At 41.7% G+C, this 19,097-nt stretch overlaps 1 protein-coding gene across 2 annotated transcripts in view; it reads right to left on the reverse strand.

Annotated features, from left to right (window-relative positions):
- LOC143935999 (chloride channel CLIC-like protein 1) overlaps nt 1-19,097 on the reverse strand; it is a 325,838-nt gene that overhangs the window by 80,407 nt on the left and 226,334 nt on the right. The window lies entirely within an intron of this gene.

Here is a 19,097-nt window from a genome sequence, read left to right on the forward strand (position 1 = left end):
CAATGTATGCCCTGTGAGGGCATACATTACTGTCCATTTGTATTTTTTCATTTTTATTTGTATTGTGTTTTTTTAAGCTTTAAAATTCAATAATAAAAAAAAATACTTCCCTCATGGCAGGTTATATAGTGGAGGACTTCCTGTTTTTTTCTGCCAGTGTACATTAACCTATAAGTGGTGCATAACCCATGTTGTCATGATTTATAGCCTGCTCTGGGTCCCATGATGTATGGTAAAGAAAGGGTCCATTTCAATTTGAATCCAGCAACACATCTCAAAAAAGTTGGGACAGGGCCATGTTTACCAGGGTGTAGCATCCCATCGTCTTTTAATACCACTCCGCCTGGGAATTGAGGAGACCAGCTGATGGGAGTTTTGGGAGAGGAATGTTGTTCTATTCTTGCCTGATATAAGATGCTAATTGCTCAACAGTCCTGGGCCTTCCTTGCCATATTTTTCGTTTCAAGGTGCTGCCATGGTTCCTACCGTGCCATGCAGATGGCCAGCCGTGGCCATGCCTCATGTGGCTCAAGGTGGTATTGAACCTGTGACTGCCTGGTTGTGCTCTTGTTACTTGTTTCCCTGCAGATTTGTGCTTCCTGTATTATTTTACCAGCAGCTCCTGATGATCCTGGTTGCCTTACTGCACCCCGCACCATTTTTGACTGCATTCCTTTCCACAGCAGCCATCTGTGGCGTGCTTCCCGGTCACCTTTCACCTGTCTAGGGAACTTTATGGCACCCTTTGTTGGGGACAGGCTGGCGGGCTCCACCATTGGCTCCGGGCCGGGCACCTGAGTGCAGAGCAGTGACTTTCCATACCTTTGTGCTTTTTGCATTAATGATCTTCCTTTCTCCTTTTGGTTTTAATCTTGGGTGCAATTTTTATATGATGGTTTCAAGACACACCACAGGATATTATATATATATATATATATATATATATATATATATATATATATATATATATATACACAGTGCCTTGCGAAAGTATTTCGGCCCCCTTGAACTTTTCAACCTTTTGTCACATTTCAGGCTTCAAACATAAAGATATAAAATTTAAATTTTTTGTGAATAATCACCAACAAGTGGGACACAATTGTGAAGTGGAACGAAATCTATTGGATATTTTAAACTTTTTTAGCAAATTAAAAACTGAAAAGTGGTGCGTGCAAAATTATTCGGCCCCTTTACTTTCAGTGCAGCAAACTCACTCCAGAAGTTCAGCGAGGATCTCTGAATGATCCAATGTTGTCCTAAATGACTGATGGTGATAAATAGAATCCACCTGTGTGTAATCAAGTCTCTGTATAAATGCACCTGCTCTGTGATAGTCTCAGGGTTCTGTTGAATGCGCAGAGAGCATCATGAAGACCAAGGAACACACCAGGCAGGTCCGTAATACTGTTGTGGAGAAGTTTAAAGCCGGATTTGGATACAAAAAGATTTCCCAAGCTTTAAACATCCCAAGGAGCACTGTGCAAGCGATCATTTTGAAATGGAAGGAGTATCAGACCACTGCAAATCTACCAAGACCTGGCCGTCCCTCTAAACTTTCAGCTCAGACAAGGAGAAGACTGATCAGAGATGCAGCGAAGAGGCCCATGATCACTCTGGATGAGCTGCAGAGAACTACAGCTGAGGTGGGAGAGTCTGTCCATAGGACAACAATCAGTCGTACACTGCATAAATCTGGCCTTTATGGAAGAGTGGCAAGAAGAAAGCCATTTCTCAAAGATATCCAAAAAAATGTCTCGTCTAAAGTTTGCCACAAGCCACCTGGGAGACACACCAAACATGTGGAAGAAGGTGCTCTGGTCAGATGAAACCAAAATCGAACTTTTTGCCCACAATGCAAAACGATATGTTTGGCGTAAAAGCAACACAGCTCATCACCCTCAACACACCATCCCCACTGTCAAACATGGTGGTGGCAGCATCATGGTTTGGGCCTGCTTTTCTTCAGCAGGGACAGGGAAGATGGTTAAAATTGAGGGGAAGATGGATGCAGCCAAATACAGGACCATTCTGGATGAAAACCTGTTGGAGTCTGCAAAAGACCTGAAACTGGGACGGAGATTTATCTTCCAACAAGACAATGATCCCAAACATACAGCAAAATCTACAAAGGAATGGTTCACAAATAAACGTATCCAGGTGTTAGAATGGCCAAGTCAAAGTCCAGACCTGAATCCAATCGAGAATCTGTGGAAAGAGCTGAAAACTGCTGTTCACAAACGCTCTCCATCCAACCTCACTGAGCTCGAGCTGTTTTGCAAGGAAGAATAGGCAAGAATTTCAGTCTCTCGATGTGCAAAACTGATAGAGACCTACCCCAAGCGACTTGCAGCTGTAATCGCAGCAAAAGGTGGCTCAACAAAGTATTAACGCAAGGGGGCCGAATAATTTTGCACGCCCCACTTTTCATTTTTTTATTAGTTAAAAAAAGTTTCAAAAATCCAATAGATTTCGTTCCACTTCACAATTGTGTCCCACTTGTTGGTGATTCTTCACAAAAAATAAATTTTTTATATCTTTATGTTTGAAGCCTGAAATGTGGCAAAAGGTTGAAAAGTTCAAGGGGGCCGAATACTTTCGCAAGGCACTGTGTATATATATATATATATACACAGTGTATATATATATATATATATATATATATATATATATATATATCCCACCTGGTTCAGCTGAGGCGGGTTATCCAATCAGCCGGGTATAAAACTGAGGGCTTTGTCAGTTCATTGTTTCCTGTTTTTCCTAAGGTTCCAGTATTCCTGTGTTCCAGTATTCCCGTGTTCTAGTTACAGCATTCCAAGACTGACTCCATCTTTCTGACACTGGCTCTGCTTATCGTTTATTCTGTCTTCTGGAATCCCCGACTACGGCTTTACCTCGATTATCCGTTGGCAAATTCCTGTCAAGTTCCCATGCACATATTCACAGCCCAGGTAGCTTATTACCCTGTTACCGTGGGATGTGTGTATTTGCAAGGATGAGCATACATCTCTGCATCATGGACTCCAACCTAGGTAAACCCTTACATAATAAACTGACCAACATGGAGTCCACAGAGATGTACAAGATGCTCACCTCCCTTGCTCTACAAGTCTCCAGCCTGGGCCAGACCGTTTCAGAGCTGGTGCAAGAAGTTCAGTTATTTAAAGGCACAGTACGCTCAGCCCCGGAACCAGCATGTCCTGAGCCATTTGTGGTGATGCTAGAGAGGTTTGATGGTAGCCGACCATCATTCGTGTGCTTTAAGATGGATTGTGAGCTGTTTGCTTGTGATTTTTGGAAGTATTCATGAGCTCATGCAGTGATGTCCATCACAGAATTATGTCTGTTTCTAATGCAGTGCTTTCTGAGGGTCAGAAGATAACAGGCATCCAATATTGTATTTCGTTCTTGTCCCTTGCACACAAAGGTTTCTCCAGATTTGTGGAATCTTTTGATATTATATACAGTAGATTACATTGAGGATTATTCTGAAATTGTTCAACAATTTTTAGACGCAGCTTTTCTTAGATTGGTGAACCTATGCCAAACTTTTGACACATGTTGCTGCTACCAATTTCAAAATGCCTTTATTTTTTTCTTAAAAGGGTACATTTTCTCAGTTTAAATGTTTGATATGTTTTCCATTTTCTATTTTGAATAAAATATGAGTTTATGAGATTTAAAAATCATTGCACTTTTTTTTATGTAGACTTTACATAGCATCCCAACTTTTTTCGTAATTGTGGTTGTATATTATATGTATGCATTTTAAGCAAGTTTTTTCTACATTGCTTCAGTTAGTTCCTGGTTTCCAGGCCTAGGCCTACATGATGTAATAAATCCCAGGAATCTTCATGGGGAGGGGGTTTCTTAGCTACACACACACACACTCACTCCTGCCTGCTTGAGCTAAGGGCAGATAAATCATCTGCCCTTAATCAAAACTTTACACTATTTATATTTAAAAATACAAATTCATACCACAGCAACTTTAATTTGTGTTTTTGGAGTGCCTAGAGTTCATCTTTAAATAATGAAGACTGCATTAGGTGCATAATAAAGAAATAACTACCAATGACTAAAAGGTGACTAAGGGTTGGTTCATTCCATTAGTTGGGTACACAGAATTCCAAGGCTGTGACAGTAGATAACAAGTCCCAGGTTGTGTGGTTGATGTTGCTGCACAAGTGTGATGGAGCTGATGGGAAGAGACTACTGAAAATAAACGTACCCAAAGTTACATAAACTTACAATAATCTGCTTTTGGTCAGTGGCTTTCATCTGTTCTTTGATAGCATTACAGGTGGGATTTGCGTCGGGAACCTGAGAAGGTTACAAGAAAAAACAGTTTCCCACAACCTAGGACAGTAATCAGATACTGTGTAAACTTGTTAATAAATGTAATCATCAGTGTAATTATGACTCACACAGAAGGGTCTATATTTACTCTGCTAAAGCTAGCTCAAATACAGAGTTACTAGCAGAATTATTCCTTCACACTGGATTTCCTGCACAGTGCACTATCACTGCCTAATCTTCCATCAATATTTAAACAGGGGTTTCATGGGAACACAGGGGGAAAATATGCTTGGTATTAAAAAAAAATGGATTTACTACAAAAAAAATAAAAATAAACGAAATGACAAAAAAACTGAATCTCACACAAGAGAAAAATGATATTCTATAAAGAGAGTTCTTATACAGACACAAGGGCTTATTTATAAAGGATTTTTTCAGAAAATTTACCCTCCTTTCCCTTTACATGTGCGTTCCAAACAGTATACTGTATGTCACTTGCCACATGGAGATTACATTACATCTACTTTCTTCGAATCGGTCCTGAAACTAATTTTCTCACGTTCCACTAAACATTTAGACCTGTAGAAAATTAAATTTTCTTACAGCAGAAGGTGGTTTGGAAACTGCTAAATGAGATGGAACAAAAGGTTCTCTATGGTGTGAGCTACACAACGATTAACCACACACATTTATAGCATGTGAATATGTGGAATTGAAAAATAATAAATGGTACTTGTGTAGCTTACACCATAGGGAGATTTGTTCCATCTGAATAGCAATAACAGTTTTAGTAGTAGTAATGATTGAGCTATTAAACATTTACTATGTATGGACACCTATGGAACAGGCCACACCCTCGGAACCCCTCTCAGACTTTCCATGGGACCACCATTCAATCCTATACTATTCACCCTGCTCAGTATTTGTCTGTAACTCACAGACATGGCTTTAGATCCTGACCTTGGAACAATGGAGATGAAGCCGTTATCATACTTATCCATTATCATACTTTCTTTTGTTGGTTGATGGTTCATCTATTGACTGACACTGTTTGATTGCCAGATTGTTGCATCTAATGATTGACACCGCCTGAACAGGCGAGTTTAAAATCCATACCCGCCAACAACGTCCTCTCCTTATGTAACAAATTGTTACTCTCTATGAACTATGGTTCTTTACTTGCCTTCCTTGAGAAATGGGAATGAGATCCCATGTTACTACTTACCTCCGGGAAGGTATACAAACTTCTTACCTTTACTCTGAAATCTTCAACTAGCAAACAATACCAGGAGTCCAGATACAAGAAAGTAATATGTTGGTATAAAAACCCCCACACGCTCATTATCTGAACTCCTTGTCTATGCCGGTGAGGCGTCTCCTACTCTACAAATATGCTACATGCCTTCTGGTCTTACCCTAGGCTATTAAGTGCGAACCCCCCCCCCCCCTTCAGAAATTCATTGACTTACATTTTCCACAGACCCTGTCTTATTGTTATTGCATCACAAATTTTTTCCCTTTAATATTTACAAGAGATCGGTTATCATCCACATAGTGAGTGCCGCCTGTGCCTGTATTTCTGCCCTTTGGAAACAGCCTCATCCACCCAGTTCAACAATGGTTCAACAGAATAAATTATATTAAACATCAGAAGGATGGCAGTGGTTGCTGACATAAATGATATATGTGCAGAAAATATTGAACATAATTCACTGATCCTTCTCCTGGGTATAACTGATAACATTCCTGCTACTACACATCAGAAGTTGTTTATATTCTATGCTACATATTATGCTAGGAAAACAATTCTTTCGAAGTGGAAATTGGCAGATCCCCCATCTGTGGCAGCTTGGAGGTCCATGGTTAATGCAGTTCTCCCTCTATACAGGCTCACATATATGGGTCACAATCTTATCCGTTTGGGTTGATGCTAAAAATCTCACTCTCGGAGAGGTTGTCAATGTCTCACATCCATAGAGGTTGAACTACACTTTCTTCTCTCTCCCGCCTACCCCCTCAGATGTCTGAGGCTTCCTGTCCCCATTATCTATTTTTTTACCCCCCCCACCCTTAGAGATTATTTCTGTTCGACTATTACTTAATACCCTCTAGACTCTGCTTATAGCTGCTTTTAAGATTAGTCATTGGTTAGATTTTGAATGTTTCACACAATTTCTTAATGCTATTCCTTGTAGGTGTCTATGTTAGACCTATACCTGTTTATTTGAAAGATTTTACAAAAACGGATGTATCCTATTTGCAATGTAAATGTATGATGTTAATGTCTTAATAAATGACATCTGTTAAAAGAAAAAAAAACATCAGAAGGATCTCACCAGTTCTCTATCCTGCACAGACCACAGACACAATTAGCAATAATAAGAGGACTTGACCAAGAATCCTCTGATGACAAACCTGTGCCCTGTGGACTAACCATTACAAACCTGGATGTCTGTGCACATCAACTATTGCTGTTTGCAGTTTGTTTATGTTATATTGATGCTTCTCTTATTTCCTAATTACGCTGTACTACATCGAGATCCCTTCCGAGGCTATGCCCTTGACTAAGACTTGAGGCCCATTGCCGTCTTCCCCCTCTTGTTTATGTACTGAAATACCTTAAATTATAGAAATTATTTAAAACAATCCTGTATGCTCCTGCTTCCAATCCTACAGGATTATCAATTACAATGCTATACAGTCACTTGTTGAAATATTCTGAGCTAGGCCCATGGATGCACTGAGCACTTTCTATTCAATATTTAACTGAATGAAGTTTATGTTTCCTGCTCTGGCGGAGTATAAACTCTCCATAGGATTGAATGAAGAGTACACAGCACATATGTGGGCTCAGCTCAGATGAAAACAAGGCTGTTTAGACTCATTATGAATAACTCACTGGAAGAGGGAGGGGTGAGTATAAGACTGGGAAGGGGATTGGAGGGAAACTACAATACTATCTGACAAAGGAAGGGAAATAGGCATCGGGAGCTTCCTAAATGTATCGGTAATTATTGGTCAGAACTCCCAAGGAGCATAAAAATCTGAAGATCTCAGTCTCCTTTTAGATCTCATTAATACCCGAGTGATTTAAAGTGCCATTTGTAGCATCACCAGCAGTGCTTCAAAGCTTAACACTAGGATTTTCATTATACTGAATGGTGTCCGTCACACCTAAGCATGGGGTTGCTTGAAGCTTCTTGCTCCTTTTGGAGCTGAGTCAAGCTTTTTGGCCCCAATCATTTTGTAGACATGGGAATGCCTAAAAAAATGCGAGTAATGTGCAACTTTTCCATATTTTGTTGCCTAGTAAATATTTTTTTAGTGACTAAAGGTAAAGAAATAACAATTCTGAAACTGAAACATGCTTAAAAATATCTAAAAATGCCTGCACAAATGCTTAAAAAAGTGCATAAAAAACAACCAAAGAAGCTCAGGTTGAGTGTGAATGAAGCCTTACCAACATATAGGTGTGTCACCACTACATAATACTCAACTTCTAGCCAAAATTGTGGGTTTTAAACCACATGCTATGGTTTTCAAATGTGGTTTAAAAGTTAGCATTTTAACATGCCTCCTGGAATGCACATTAGTCAAGAAATATAGATACGTGCAGGCCTTGAGGAGCTAATGAAAATAAATATTGGTAAATCAGATATAGTGACAGGTTTCATTAAAATATCAACCCTTTTTACCACTGTTAATGCATACATATGTATAGATGAGTTTTTGTAAACATTTGTATTAGTCTATTTTGATAACACGATTAATGATTTTTTTTTCAACATACGCACTATTAAGCAAATTAAAAGAAAGAAAATGCTCAACTCCCGAATGCAGGCAATGACTTGCTTATCTGCAGAGAAATACGGAGGAATCACACAAATAACTTTTTTTTTTTTTTTAAACTAGTAAATTGTAAATGTCTTAAAAAAAATTAATAAAAATGAATATCTGATAATGTCAATATAAAATATTGACTTCTGGATTGTCTTAGTATTCTTCAGACTACTGGGTTTCAGATGCATAACAAAAGAGCTACCAATTCTATATTATTGGCTCAGTTAGACTGTCAGGTTTATATTGATGCAAGTGTGAAGATTCCTCTCATATCCATTCATTGTATAAACCTGACACAAGATGTGTGGGTTGTAAAGGTAAAACATTTTTTTTCATTCATTCATTTCTTTCTTTGCATTAAAGTAAAAACCCTTCAATAGTAAGCTCTCCTAAAGTCCCCCTAAATATTTACTTGAGCTCAATCCAGCGCTGTGCATGCCATTGGCTCCCATTGCTGCTAGTCCAAACCTGTAATCACAGAGCAGGGCTGAGCTGGGCTGTGTGTTTGAATAGACACAAACAGCCCGGCTCAGAATCGAACAGCATGGTTGGTACATTCACATATCCTGGAGCACGAGAGGTGTTTCTTATACAGTAAACTGTTTTACAATTTTATTATGTTTTCATGAAAGGCGCTGATGGCTGAAAATGGGAAGTTGATAATATGAACAACTGTTACATTGATGCTGAGTAATAACAATACCCTGTAGACTCTCTGTGCTTCCACTGGATTAATTAATCACTGATTATGCTGTAATAATTAACTGGCTATACTATATGAAGGTGTTCCAGGAATAGCAATCAAGATTTGCAGTGATCTTTCTAATTTGATGGACATCAGTGGATAGGATTTTTACCATCGTTATTATTGAGATTCCTTCCATGATTCTGCTATTTTAGGCTGTCTTCCTGGCTATCCCTACCTTTTACTTTCTACTTGGCTCGAGCCACTGGGGGGGTTTTGATACTGGCCCTATAGTGCTCATTAGCACATAGTGAATGCTTATTGGTAGCACCCTAAGTGGACCAGTTTCAAATCCCACTGGTGACCGGATGGATGTAAGCACTGTTCTTTGTGTATATGTTTCCTCTCCGTCTGTACCTGCTGGGAGTATATGTTGTGTTTCGATCAAACCACAGTAGGATTATGTTAATGGTGGCCTGTTTGATTAGATTTCTAAGTGTGTTTTAGCGATATATAGGTGTATAATACAGTATTAATTTTTCGTTATAATTTTCAATAAATTCTATATTTTTTGGACTTATGGTGGACCCGAGAAGAGGAGGATTGGGATTGCACAGAGCAGGTAAGCATGACATGTTTATTTTAATGCAAAACATTTTTAAAGGGGTTGTAAAGTTATTATTATTTTTTTTAATAACAAACATGTTATACTTACCTCCACTGTGCAGCTCGTTTTGCACAGAGTGGCCCCGAACTTGGTCTTCTGGGGTCCCTTGGCAGCTGTCTCGGGCTTCCCCCCGCAAGTACTTCTCACGTTTATGCGAGCTCCGTCACATGGTGAGAAGCACTTGTGTGTGCGCTCCCGTGATACAGCGGTGGCTATAGCTGCTCACTGTTATCACTTGGACCCGCCCCCGGTGCACCGCGTCATTGGATGTGATTGACAGCAGCACAGCCATTAATTCATCCACTCTAACCAATCAGCGGCCAAGAGGACGTCGGGGGCGAGGATGGGACTTTCGAGGGGTCAGGTAAGTAAAACGGGGGGGCTGCGGGGGGGGCGGCACTGTCAAATGTTTTTTACCTTAATGCATAGAATGCATTAAGGTGAAAAAATATTTATCTTTACAACCCCTTTAAGCTTTACAATCACTTCAATAATACAACTGTGTTCAATCCAATATATATATTTCATTCTTAATTATCCCTGTTCACTCTTTAATGCACATTCGCCCTAGGCTCTAAATTTAAAAAAGTACATGATTTTTTGTTTTGTTTTTTGGGCTCATTTACACTTGCTTTGGCTTTAACACAGATTAAAGTGCCTACCGCTTCAACATGCTTTTATTATGGGTTTTTCATGCTTCAGTGGTGCTGTGTGTGTGTGTGTGTGTGTGCGTGTGTGTGTGTATCTCATAAGTGCAGTTTCTCAAAAACAAAGTGAAGTTAAAGCTGAATTAAAGCCTCTCAAAAGCTTTAGGTCAGGGGTACCCAACCTTTTGAAGAGCGAGGGCCACTTAAGTGACTTGGTAACTGGTCGCGGGCCACAATGATCAGAGCAGGCAGATGACAGGTCCGTGCAGAGCAGAGATGGACACAGCCCACTCTACTCTATGGGTCCGTCGATCTGATCCACCCTGACAGAAGGGATACCCTTCTCTCTCTCTTTTTTTTTTAAGCGATCACATTGAAGGTAGGCGGGTGTAAAAGGACACAAATCTGTTTAAATCTGCCATTTCATAGATGATGAATGGAGGGTCCCATTGAGTTGGACCGATTGTGTGAAAGGGGCCTTTCACACTAATGCAGCACAGTGCACCTGTGTCTTTCCCATGGGTTAGCTACACTTTGCCATAGACTTCTATTATATCCTGCAGGTGTGGTGCACTTTCTGAAAGCTCACCAAACCCGCAGGTAATAACAAAAGTCTATGCCTCAGTGCAGGTAACCTGAAGGTGCACTGCACCTGCGGATCAGTTTGAAAGCAGTCCAGTAACCACTGCTCAGATATGCCCATATATACAATGCAATTTTAGTAATAAACTGACCTTTAATAACAGTCTCCCATTCAGGTATCACCTGCTGTTGCTGTCCCCGGCAGAGTGCATTTGGTATCACTCCGTCTGTGGCAAGAAATGGTGCTATACAGGAAGTATCATCTTATACAGCTGTTCTCCACAGCTGCTTGCTTTGCCGGCTTCATTAACAACACAGACGATCTGGGATGGCGGGTCTTCAATCCATGATCTGGGCTTGCCAATCTGCCATCCCACAGAAGTAGGTCACGGGCCACATCAGAGGGCTCCGCAGGCCACATGTGGCCCCCGGGCCACTGGTTGGGCACCCCTGCTTTAGGTGCTTCAAGCGAGCTTTACATTAGTTTTAGGAGTAGTCAGTGGTCAAATGATTTTTTTTGCCATTCTTACCCCATTGAGGAGAATTACTTGCACTCCTTGTCCTCTAAAAACACCAAGAAGTAATAGGTAATCACTCAAGAGTACCATATTTATCGGTGTATAACACTCGCTGGCGTATAACACGCACCCCAAGTTTAGGAGGGAATTTTAAGGAAAAAAAACTTGTCCATCATTGCAGAATGATCAGTGTCCATCTGCAGCCTTGCTCAGTGTCATTTCAGCCTTGCAGGCTTGCTTGTTTTTAAAATGAGCGCCGCCGAGATACACAGAGCCGGATGTCCTGTGTATCTCAGCTCCTCTTGCCTCCGCTTGCAGTACCGCCCCTTGGCCTGGCTCCTATGATGGACATAAATGAGGTCCAATGGCGGGACTGGGCGGGACTGCGAGCGGAGCCAATTGAACCCGAATGGAGCTGAGTACACAGTACACTAGGCTATGTTGTATCTCAGCGGTGCTCGCTCCTCTCACCCTCAGTCAGCGGTGATTGGCGTATAACACGCACACGCGATTTCCCCCTGATTTTAAGGAGGAAAAAGTGCGTGTTATATGCCGGTAAATAAAATCCTATGCTAAACTGGAAATACAGCTTAAATTTGCAAGCTGCGTGTGGCCCTGTTTGCGTAACAAATGTCGATAAGAAAATTGTCAGCCGCGGGTGCTTGAATACAAAAGCCAGCAGTTGAGATTCCTCCATCCATGCTGTGCAACATGATCTGTGCAATTGATAATTATACACAATTTATATAGCGCCAACAGTTTGCACAGCGCTTTACAGCATGAGGGCAGCCTAAGACACTGGTCACTGGAACAAGTGTCCACAATGAGCGATTTCCCCTTTATTTTTTTTCTAGTGAAAAGTCAGAATTTTGGATTTCCTCTCACTTTCTGATCTAAAGACAATGATCTACAAATAAACAGAATTTCCACAGGGGATACCGCCATAAAAATGGGGTTCTAATTAACATTCCCACACTCTATCCAAAAAAATAAAAGTTTAGCCTTAGATACACTAAATGCTAGTTCTCACGATAACCACTGGAGGATTCTCTCAAACTATGAACTTTAGGAAACAATGTTTTAATTTTCTTCTATCGGTTTCAATTATTGCACAAATATAACCCTTTCATTTGAATATTTAACAGCCCATGCAAACACAATTTGTTTTTTTTAAAACAAGGGTTTGGCAAACGACATGCGCACTTTAAATCTCACGTTAATAATAGGATATAGCAAGCCTGTTGACACTGAATCTGATAATACCAGACATTCTCTGGTCTATAATATATGAGAAATATTTTCTTACTTTATTCCCAGGTCACAGGACCTCCCACATGGTTTAAACTGAAAGAGATAGTATTGTATCAAAGTTGCAGGCTTCCGCTTCTTGGTGTAAAAAGGGGGAAAGAGTTCACTGAGTAAAAACACACTGGCCTAATCTCTAGGTCTGAACAGATTAAAAGATCCATGAAGCCGTTCAATATAAATATTCAAATAGGCAGTATATTAGATTATAAGCAGCTGGTCAACCAACCATAACACTGACTTCTGGGCAACATTAAGGAGCCAGAAAGTGACTCTGAGTTCCGGTGTTATTATTCTCAGAGGAAGATTATGAGGCAATGTTTACACACCAATTACACCAAAAACAATAAATCTTCTACTTAATGAGGCCAAGAGAGCTGTTTTTCTGTTTGTAGAACCTTGAACTCATGAGAAGAGATCTTTGTTTTTAGTGCAATTGAGAATAATTTTGCTACGTGCTGGGTATAGACCTCGTCTGTGTTTAATATTGCTGCAAGCCCAATTTATGCGTTGTTCACCCCTAGAAGATACAGTATGTGAATGGCTATAAAAAGCCCTAGAACGTTGCATAGTTGTGATGAACTTGCACATCCAGAAATTGTGCATATTTAGCCTGTTTTATATTGCCCTAAAGTAAGGCTATTTTGGGAGGAACATGGGAGTAAATAGAACACATGGCGGAGACAAAGAGGGTGTAGCCAGATCAGAACAGGAATGCCGATCTGTTTTTTGTTGCATCAAATAACCCCTCTATTTCTCCAATTGTTGGGCTTCATGTACACAGGACGTTTGAAAACCTCTTCTGAACACAGGAGCCTGACTAGTAACTAACGTTTAAAAACGCCTGTTTAGCCACTTTTACATGCTGCACTTATGCGCATTTAGCGGCGTTCATGAGAGTAAAGCCCCATACACACTATCAGATTTTCTGATGATTTTTTCCTTCAGATTTACCAAAACCAAGTAGTGCAAGGGCCTGCCTGATTGCATATCAATTAAAACTTCTAAGGTTTGACCTCATATTATATGGTTTTGGTAAATCTGAAGGAAAAAAAAATCAGCAAAAAATCTGATAGTGTGTATGGGGCTTTAGAATAGTTTTTTTTTTTTACACAACAGATTTTACAGATCACTATAGACTCCCAAAGTCTCTCTCTCTCATATATATGTATATATATATATATATATATATATATATATATATATATATATATATATACACATACATATACACATACATATACACACACACACACATATAGTATCTCACAAAATTGAGTACACGCCTCGCATTTTTGTAAATATTTTATTATATCTTTGTAGGTGACAACACTTAAGAAATGACACTTTGCTACAATGTAAAGTAGTGAGTGTACAGCTTGTCTAACAGTGTAAATTTCCTGTTCCCTCAAAATAACTCAACACACAGCCATTAATCCAGAGAATCACAAGAGAGATATACACCACCGCTCAGGTCCTGGGAACTCGGAGATAATTGCTCCAGGTGAAGGGATCCGGGTGTGAGCCACAGCATGCAGATAATGTGGATAATGACAGAACTCTGGACGGCGGCACTCCAATGCTAGAACGATGCTTTATTCAAATATTTAGGACACAGCAAATGACATCACATCGAAAGATGCTAACATCTGACGTGTTTCGCACTAAGGCTAGTGCTTACTCATAGCTGGTTACCAGCAAAGTCAACTTGTTGGGGTGACCACTGTCCAGCAGAGGGTTTTCCTTATTTTGGCCATGGATCTCTGGATTTTCCTGGATGGAGATAGCAAGGGTTTCTGCTGCTAGGGCATATAGTAATGTGGATAACAGACAGCCTTGTCTCGTTTCTTGTTCCTCTAGTGAGGCTGAACACAGAAGATGGCCACCCTCTACATATGTACTACACACGCATCTACCCCAGATAAAGTGAGCATGGTCGTTGCGAAACACGTTGATACTTTTTATGCATGCGTACTCTGCAATTTACATTTTATACCTTGATACATATAATGACATTTTCTACTGTATGTATCATTTCAGTGGCTTGGCTATGATTCATGTTTATGTTTGCATGACTATTTTAATACATTTTGAGACTGCATTTACTGTCAATTGTTGGCTAACCGAATTCACCTCATTTAAAGTCCCCGATTTCCTGTTTTTTGTTGTAGCAGAGAAACAGGTTGGTAGGATTCAGGATACCTTGAGTCTTTTCCTGGTTTGGGTATAAGGACTACGATCGCCTCTCTCATAGAGGGAGGGAGTGTAAAGGTCTCAAAGAGGTGGTTATATAGGGTTAGAAATTTAGGGGTGAGTATTTCACTATATTGTGGGTAGAATTCTACAGGTAGCCCATCCAAGCCCAGGCACTTGAATCTGGCAAAGCTAGCTATCGCTGTCACGATTTCATCAGTTGTGAAGGGTGCCTCTAACATATCTATTTGGCTGTCCTTCAAATGTGGAAAAGAGATTCTCTCGAGGAACATATTCATTTGTGTCATCATCAGAAACCGTAGATGTATACAGTAATGTAAAAAATTCTCAAAATTTAGAGGTCACCTCAGGAGGATCTATAATCTGCTCTCCCTCAGGGCCCAGTGAAGAAATAAAAACTGGTGGTTTATCTTCGCTGTAGACTAGATATGGAGGTAATTTTCCATGCTCGAACATCTTTTATCTATTAAACTCATACTGGAGTTGGTTTACCACTCTAGTTTGCTGCTTGAGGAGGTCTACCTGAGCTAGAGAGGGATTGGATTCATATAGTTGTTCAGTGGAGGATAACACTGCTATCACCTTGTCAGAGGCAGCAGCAGAGTCAGCCTTCAGTTTGTTAATTTGAGAGATCAGGGATGCATGTGCATGCATTTTAAAAGGAGTCCCATACTGCAGAAGGGGAAGCAGAGTGGTCATTCTCTAAAAAGTAAAGGTTCCATTTATTCTTAAGCTCATCATCCTCCGGGGCCGCAGGGAGAGCCAGAACGGGTTTAGGCACCAGGATCGGGGTGGTTTATCAATAGAAACACTAAGGGTAATCCTGTAAGGACTATGGTCGGAAAGAAGCCTGGAGAAGAAGGCTCCTTCCTTAAATCTAGGCGCAAGTACTTACGAGATCAAGATGAAGTCTATGTGAGACATCATATTGTGGGTGGCCGAAAAGCAGGAATAGGCTTGAGTGGAGGGGTATTTATATCTCTAGGTATCAATCAGCTTAAAAGTAGAAAAAAGTCTGTAGAATTGAGTGGTACATGTCGGCCCTGTATAAGAAAATATACTGCCCTGTGGGTCAGTCGAGATATCGCATAACTCAACATGAGAGCCTCCACATGGGTCTCAACCAGTACCACAATGTCAACACGTTGTTTCTTAAGGAAGGAGAGAACTGCTGAGAGTTTAACTTTATCCCGCAGGCCTCTCGCGTTCCAGGTAAGAAATTTTATAGACGCCATAGCCTATGTATCTCAGAATAAATTGGCACATGAACATCCCAGAACCACCACGTAACCAAAGAATTAAGACAAAAGGCTCCATGACAGACACATTGCATTGCAAGAAGCATAGAACGTTGTACTATATCTGTAACACGGTAGATATATCGCTCTTCAGCATAACCTTAACAGTCCCCACCCCCAACCCTTCCCTGCTTCTTCCCCAACTGGCAAGGGCATAAATGCAAAAAGCAGTATAAGTGGCAGTTGCAAAAAAAATGATCAAGGAGTAAAAGAATAAAACTAAAATAAATAACTGAAAAATGTATAGTTGCTGGATCAGTGGTCCTGGATGAAAGGACCCAGCAACTATTCCACAAAACCTATTTGCGGGGGGGCGGGGGCAACATTTTGCTGCACTTAGCATGCGACAAGGAGGACTGTGGTGTCTCCAGAGTCTTGGTGTAAAGGATGCAGAGAAAGAATATGCTTATCTAACACCGGTAATAGGACTCTATGTAAAAAACATGACTGAGCATTCCCTGGGAGTAGGTTTGCGATGCAAACAGTAGTGAGCCACAAAAAACAAAAATATAAGCAGATTGTAGAAAAAAAAGCAGGTTGTAGAAAATATTAAACAGCAGTTTATCAGGATTTGTCAGCTAGGCACTGGGATCCGTGGAGGTAAACGGCAGGGAGAACAGGGTATCACGGTCAAGTGAGGCTCCACAGCATCAGCGTGGAAGACATGGTGTTGCAATAATAGTTACATGTGGTGAGTCTGGGGAGAATTGTATGGCGATACTCACTCTGCTGCCGTTCCAAATGCACTGCAACGTTCCAGCCAGGTAATACCTTCCTCAGGGTCATCAAAAAAGAGGACTCAGACATCTCCATACACTCTGAGGTATGCAGGGAATAACAGAGTATTTCCAATGTTGTATTCATAGTCTTTAAGCCTCCAGGAAATTTGGCGCCATTTCTGGACCTCTGCAGAGAGTTAGGGAATATGGCAACTTTGACATTCCCAAGGGTATATTGCCCTTCTCCTTGGCAACCCTCAGGGCCACATCCCAGCCCTTGTAGTTAAGAAACTTTGCTATGAACGTGCGAGGGGGAGCCCCTTTGGGAGGGGGTCTAGTAGGCATACAGCGGGCATGCTCAACCACCAGGGTGGGAGAAAATTGCTCTCTGCCATACAAGGTGATGAGAAGCTGCTTGAGGAATGCGGTCGGGTCTCTACCTTTAGCGCCCTCAGGGAGCCCGATAAAGCAGAGGTTGCATCTACTGAGTCTGTTCTCCATGTCATCCTGTTTAGAGAGTAGCTGGTTGATCTGGAGTTGCATACGGTCAGACCCTGTCTGCAAAGGCGGCATAGCGTCCTCCACATTACAAAGCCGCGTCTCAGTGGTTTTAACCCACTCAAGGAGTTTCTGAAAGTCCTGCCGAATAATGGCGCGTACACACGACCTGACTTTCTGGCAGACTACGTCCGACAGAATCAATAGTCCGATCGTTTTTCTTTAAAAAAAATAAAAATAAATCAGACGGACCTAGAAATAGAACATGTTTCAAATCTGTCCGACGGATGCAATTCCTATTGGGAAAACCGTTTGTGTCAGAGAATCACCAGACTTCAACGTTGGAGCTTCCCCTTGCGCCTGTGGGGAAGGACGGTGCATGCGGGTGCACCATGCGGTGGCTTTGCGCATGCAGGTGCGCGAATTAGCGGGTCCAAGCGCACACAGTTCCATGGCTTGGCACACGCATATGCGCGATACAATACAACGACGTGCACGCATGTGCACGCCTATGCGCACAGCTATGCGCACCACCTGATTGACTTGACAGGCCGATAAAAGGCATCAATGAGCTCTGTGCCTTTACTGGTTTGTCTTCTCAGCTCCTGTGTTCCTGTGCCTTGTCCCCTGAGCCCACCGTTGTGACCAAGATTGTACCCAACTACTCTTGGACCTCTCCTGACCTTTGGCTTGCTTCTCGGATCTCCTTCTCTGCTGTTCCTGTGTGACTCTTGGCCTGCCTCCTGGACTTGTCTCTGCCTCTTCCCTGTGTTTGATGCTTGGATCCACGGGCTGACTTCCTGTGTATGACCTGGCTTATTCTCGGACTCTGATATCTCTTCCTGGTGTTTGACCCCCAGCCTCCCACTGCTCTACTCCAGTTGTTAGAACCCCAGCCGGGCATTCTCTCCTATCAAGGCCAGGCCATCCTGCACGGGTACCTCTTCCATCAGAAGACCTACTGCATACACCTGCTGGCTACCCGTGCCCCTCTGTGCCCTGTACCCGCTGTTCCACCCTCAGGGGTACTGTGCACCCAGCTGCAAGGGAAGCCACCCTCAGCACTTCGGTCCTGGTGAGTACCCGACAGTTCGTCTATATGCTGGTCTGACGGACCAAATACGACGAAAGGGCAGCTATTGGCTCTTGGCTATTAAATTTCCTTTCTAGTCCCGTCGTACGTCATCACATTCAAAACAAACGGACTTTCGAACAGACTTTAGTCTGTTCATTTGTGGGCAAGTCCGCACGTTCGGAAGTCCTTTATAACTCCGTCGAAAGTCCGTTGGAAAGACCGTCAGACCTTTTCTGCCGGAAATTCTGGTCGTGTGTAGGCGGCATTAGTGATATATCCACCTTAACCTCCTCAATTTGAGCAGTTAACGAGGTCCGGCAGGACGTGATTGCTTCCAGCAACTTGTCAGTGTCTCCTCCAACTGATCCTTTCCCCTAGTTCGTGGCACCCCCATCTTCCCCCACATTGTCGCTGTCATTGCTCGAGTTTAACCATGGCGGCTTTCTGAGTTTTTAATGGGGAGACATGATGTGGCAGGATCGGGGAACCTTCCCAGGTTAGTGTGGGGTAAGTAGGATGCTTTAGGGTCACAGGATTAGCTGAAATCCAGGATTAATAGCCCGGAGCTCTGTGCAAGTGCATCTACTCCATGCTTCGTCAGGCCACGGCCCACAGAGTAAATATCTTTAAGATGATTTTCCTGCCAGCCTTCCTCTATGTCTTACAGTACATAATTCTCCAGTATACTGTACATCCCTAAGCATAGACTCCAAGAGATTGATTCTGGGACACCTTGCAATTGCCCATTTT

The sequence above is a fragment of the Lithobates pipiens genome, unplaced genomic scaffold, assembly GCF_037356315.1.
Source record: "Lithobates pipiens isolate NorthernLeopardFrog02 unplaced genomic scaffold, aLitPip1_a1.2 Scaffold_28, whole genome shotgun sequence".
In the NCBI taxonomy this organism is placed as follows: Eukaryota; Metazoa; Chordata; class Amphibia; order Anura; family Ranidae; genus Lithobates; species Lithobates pipiens.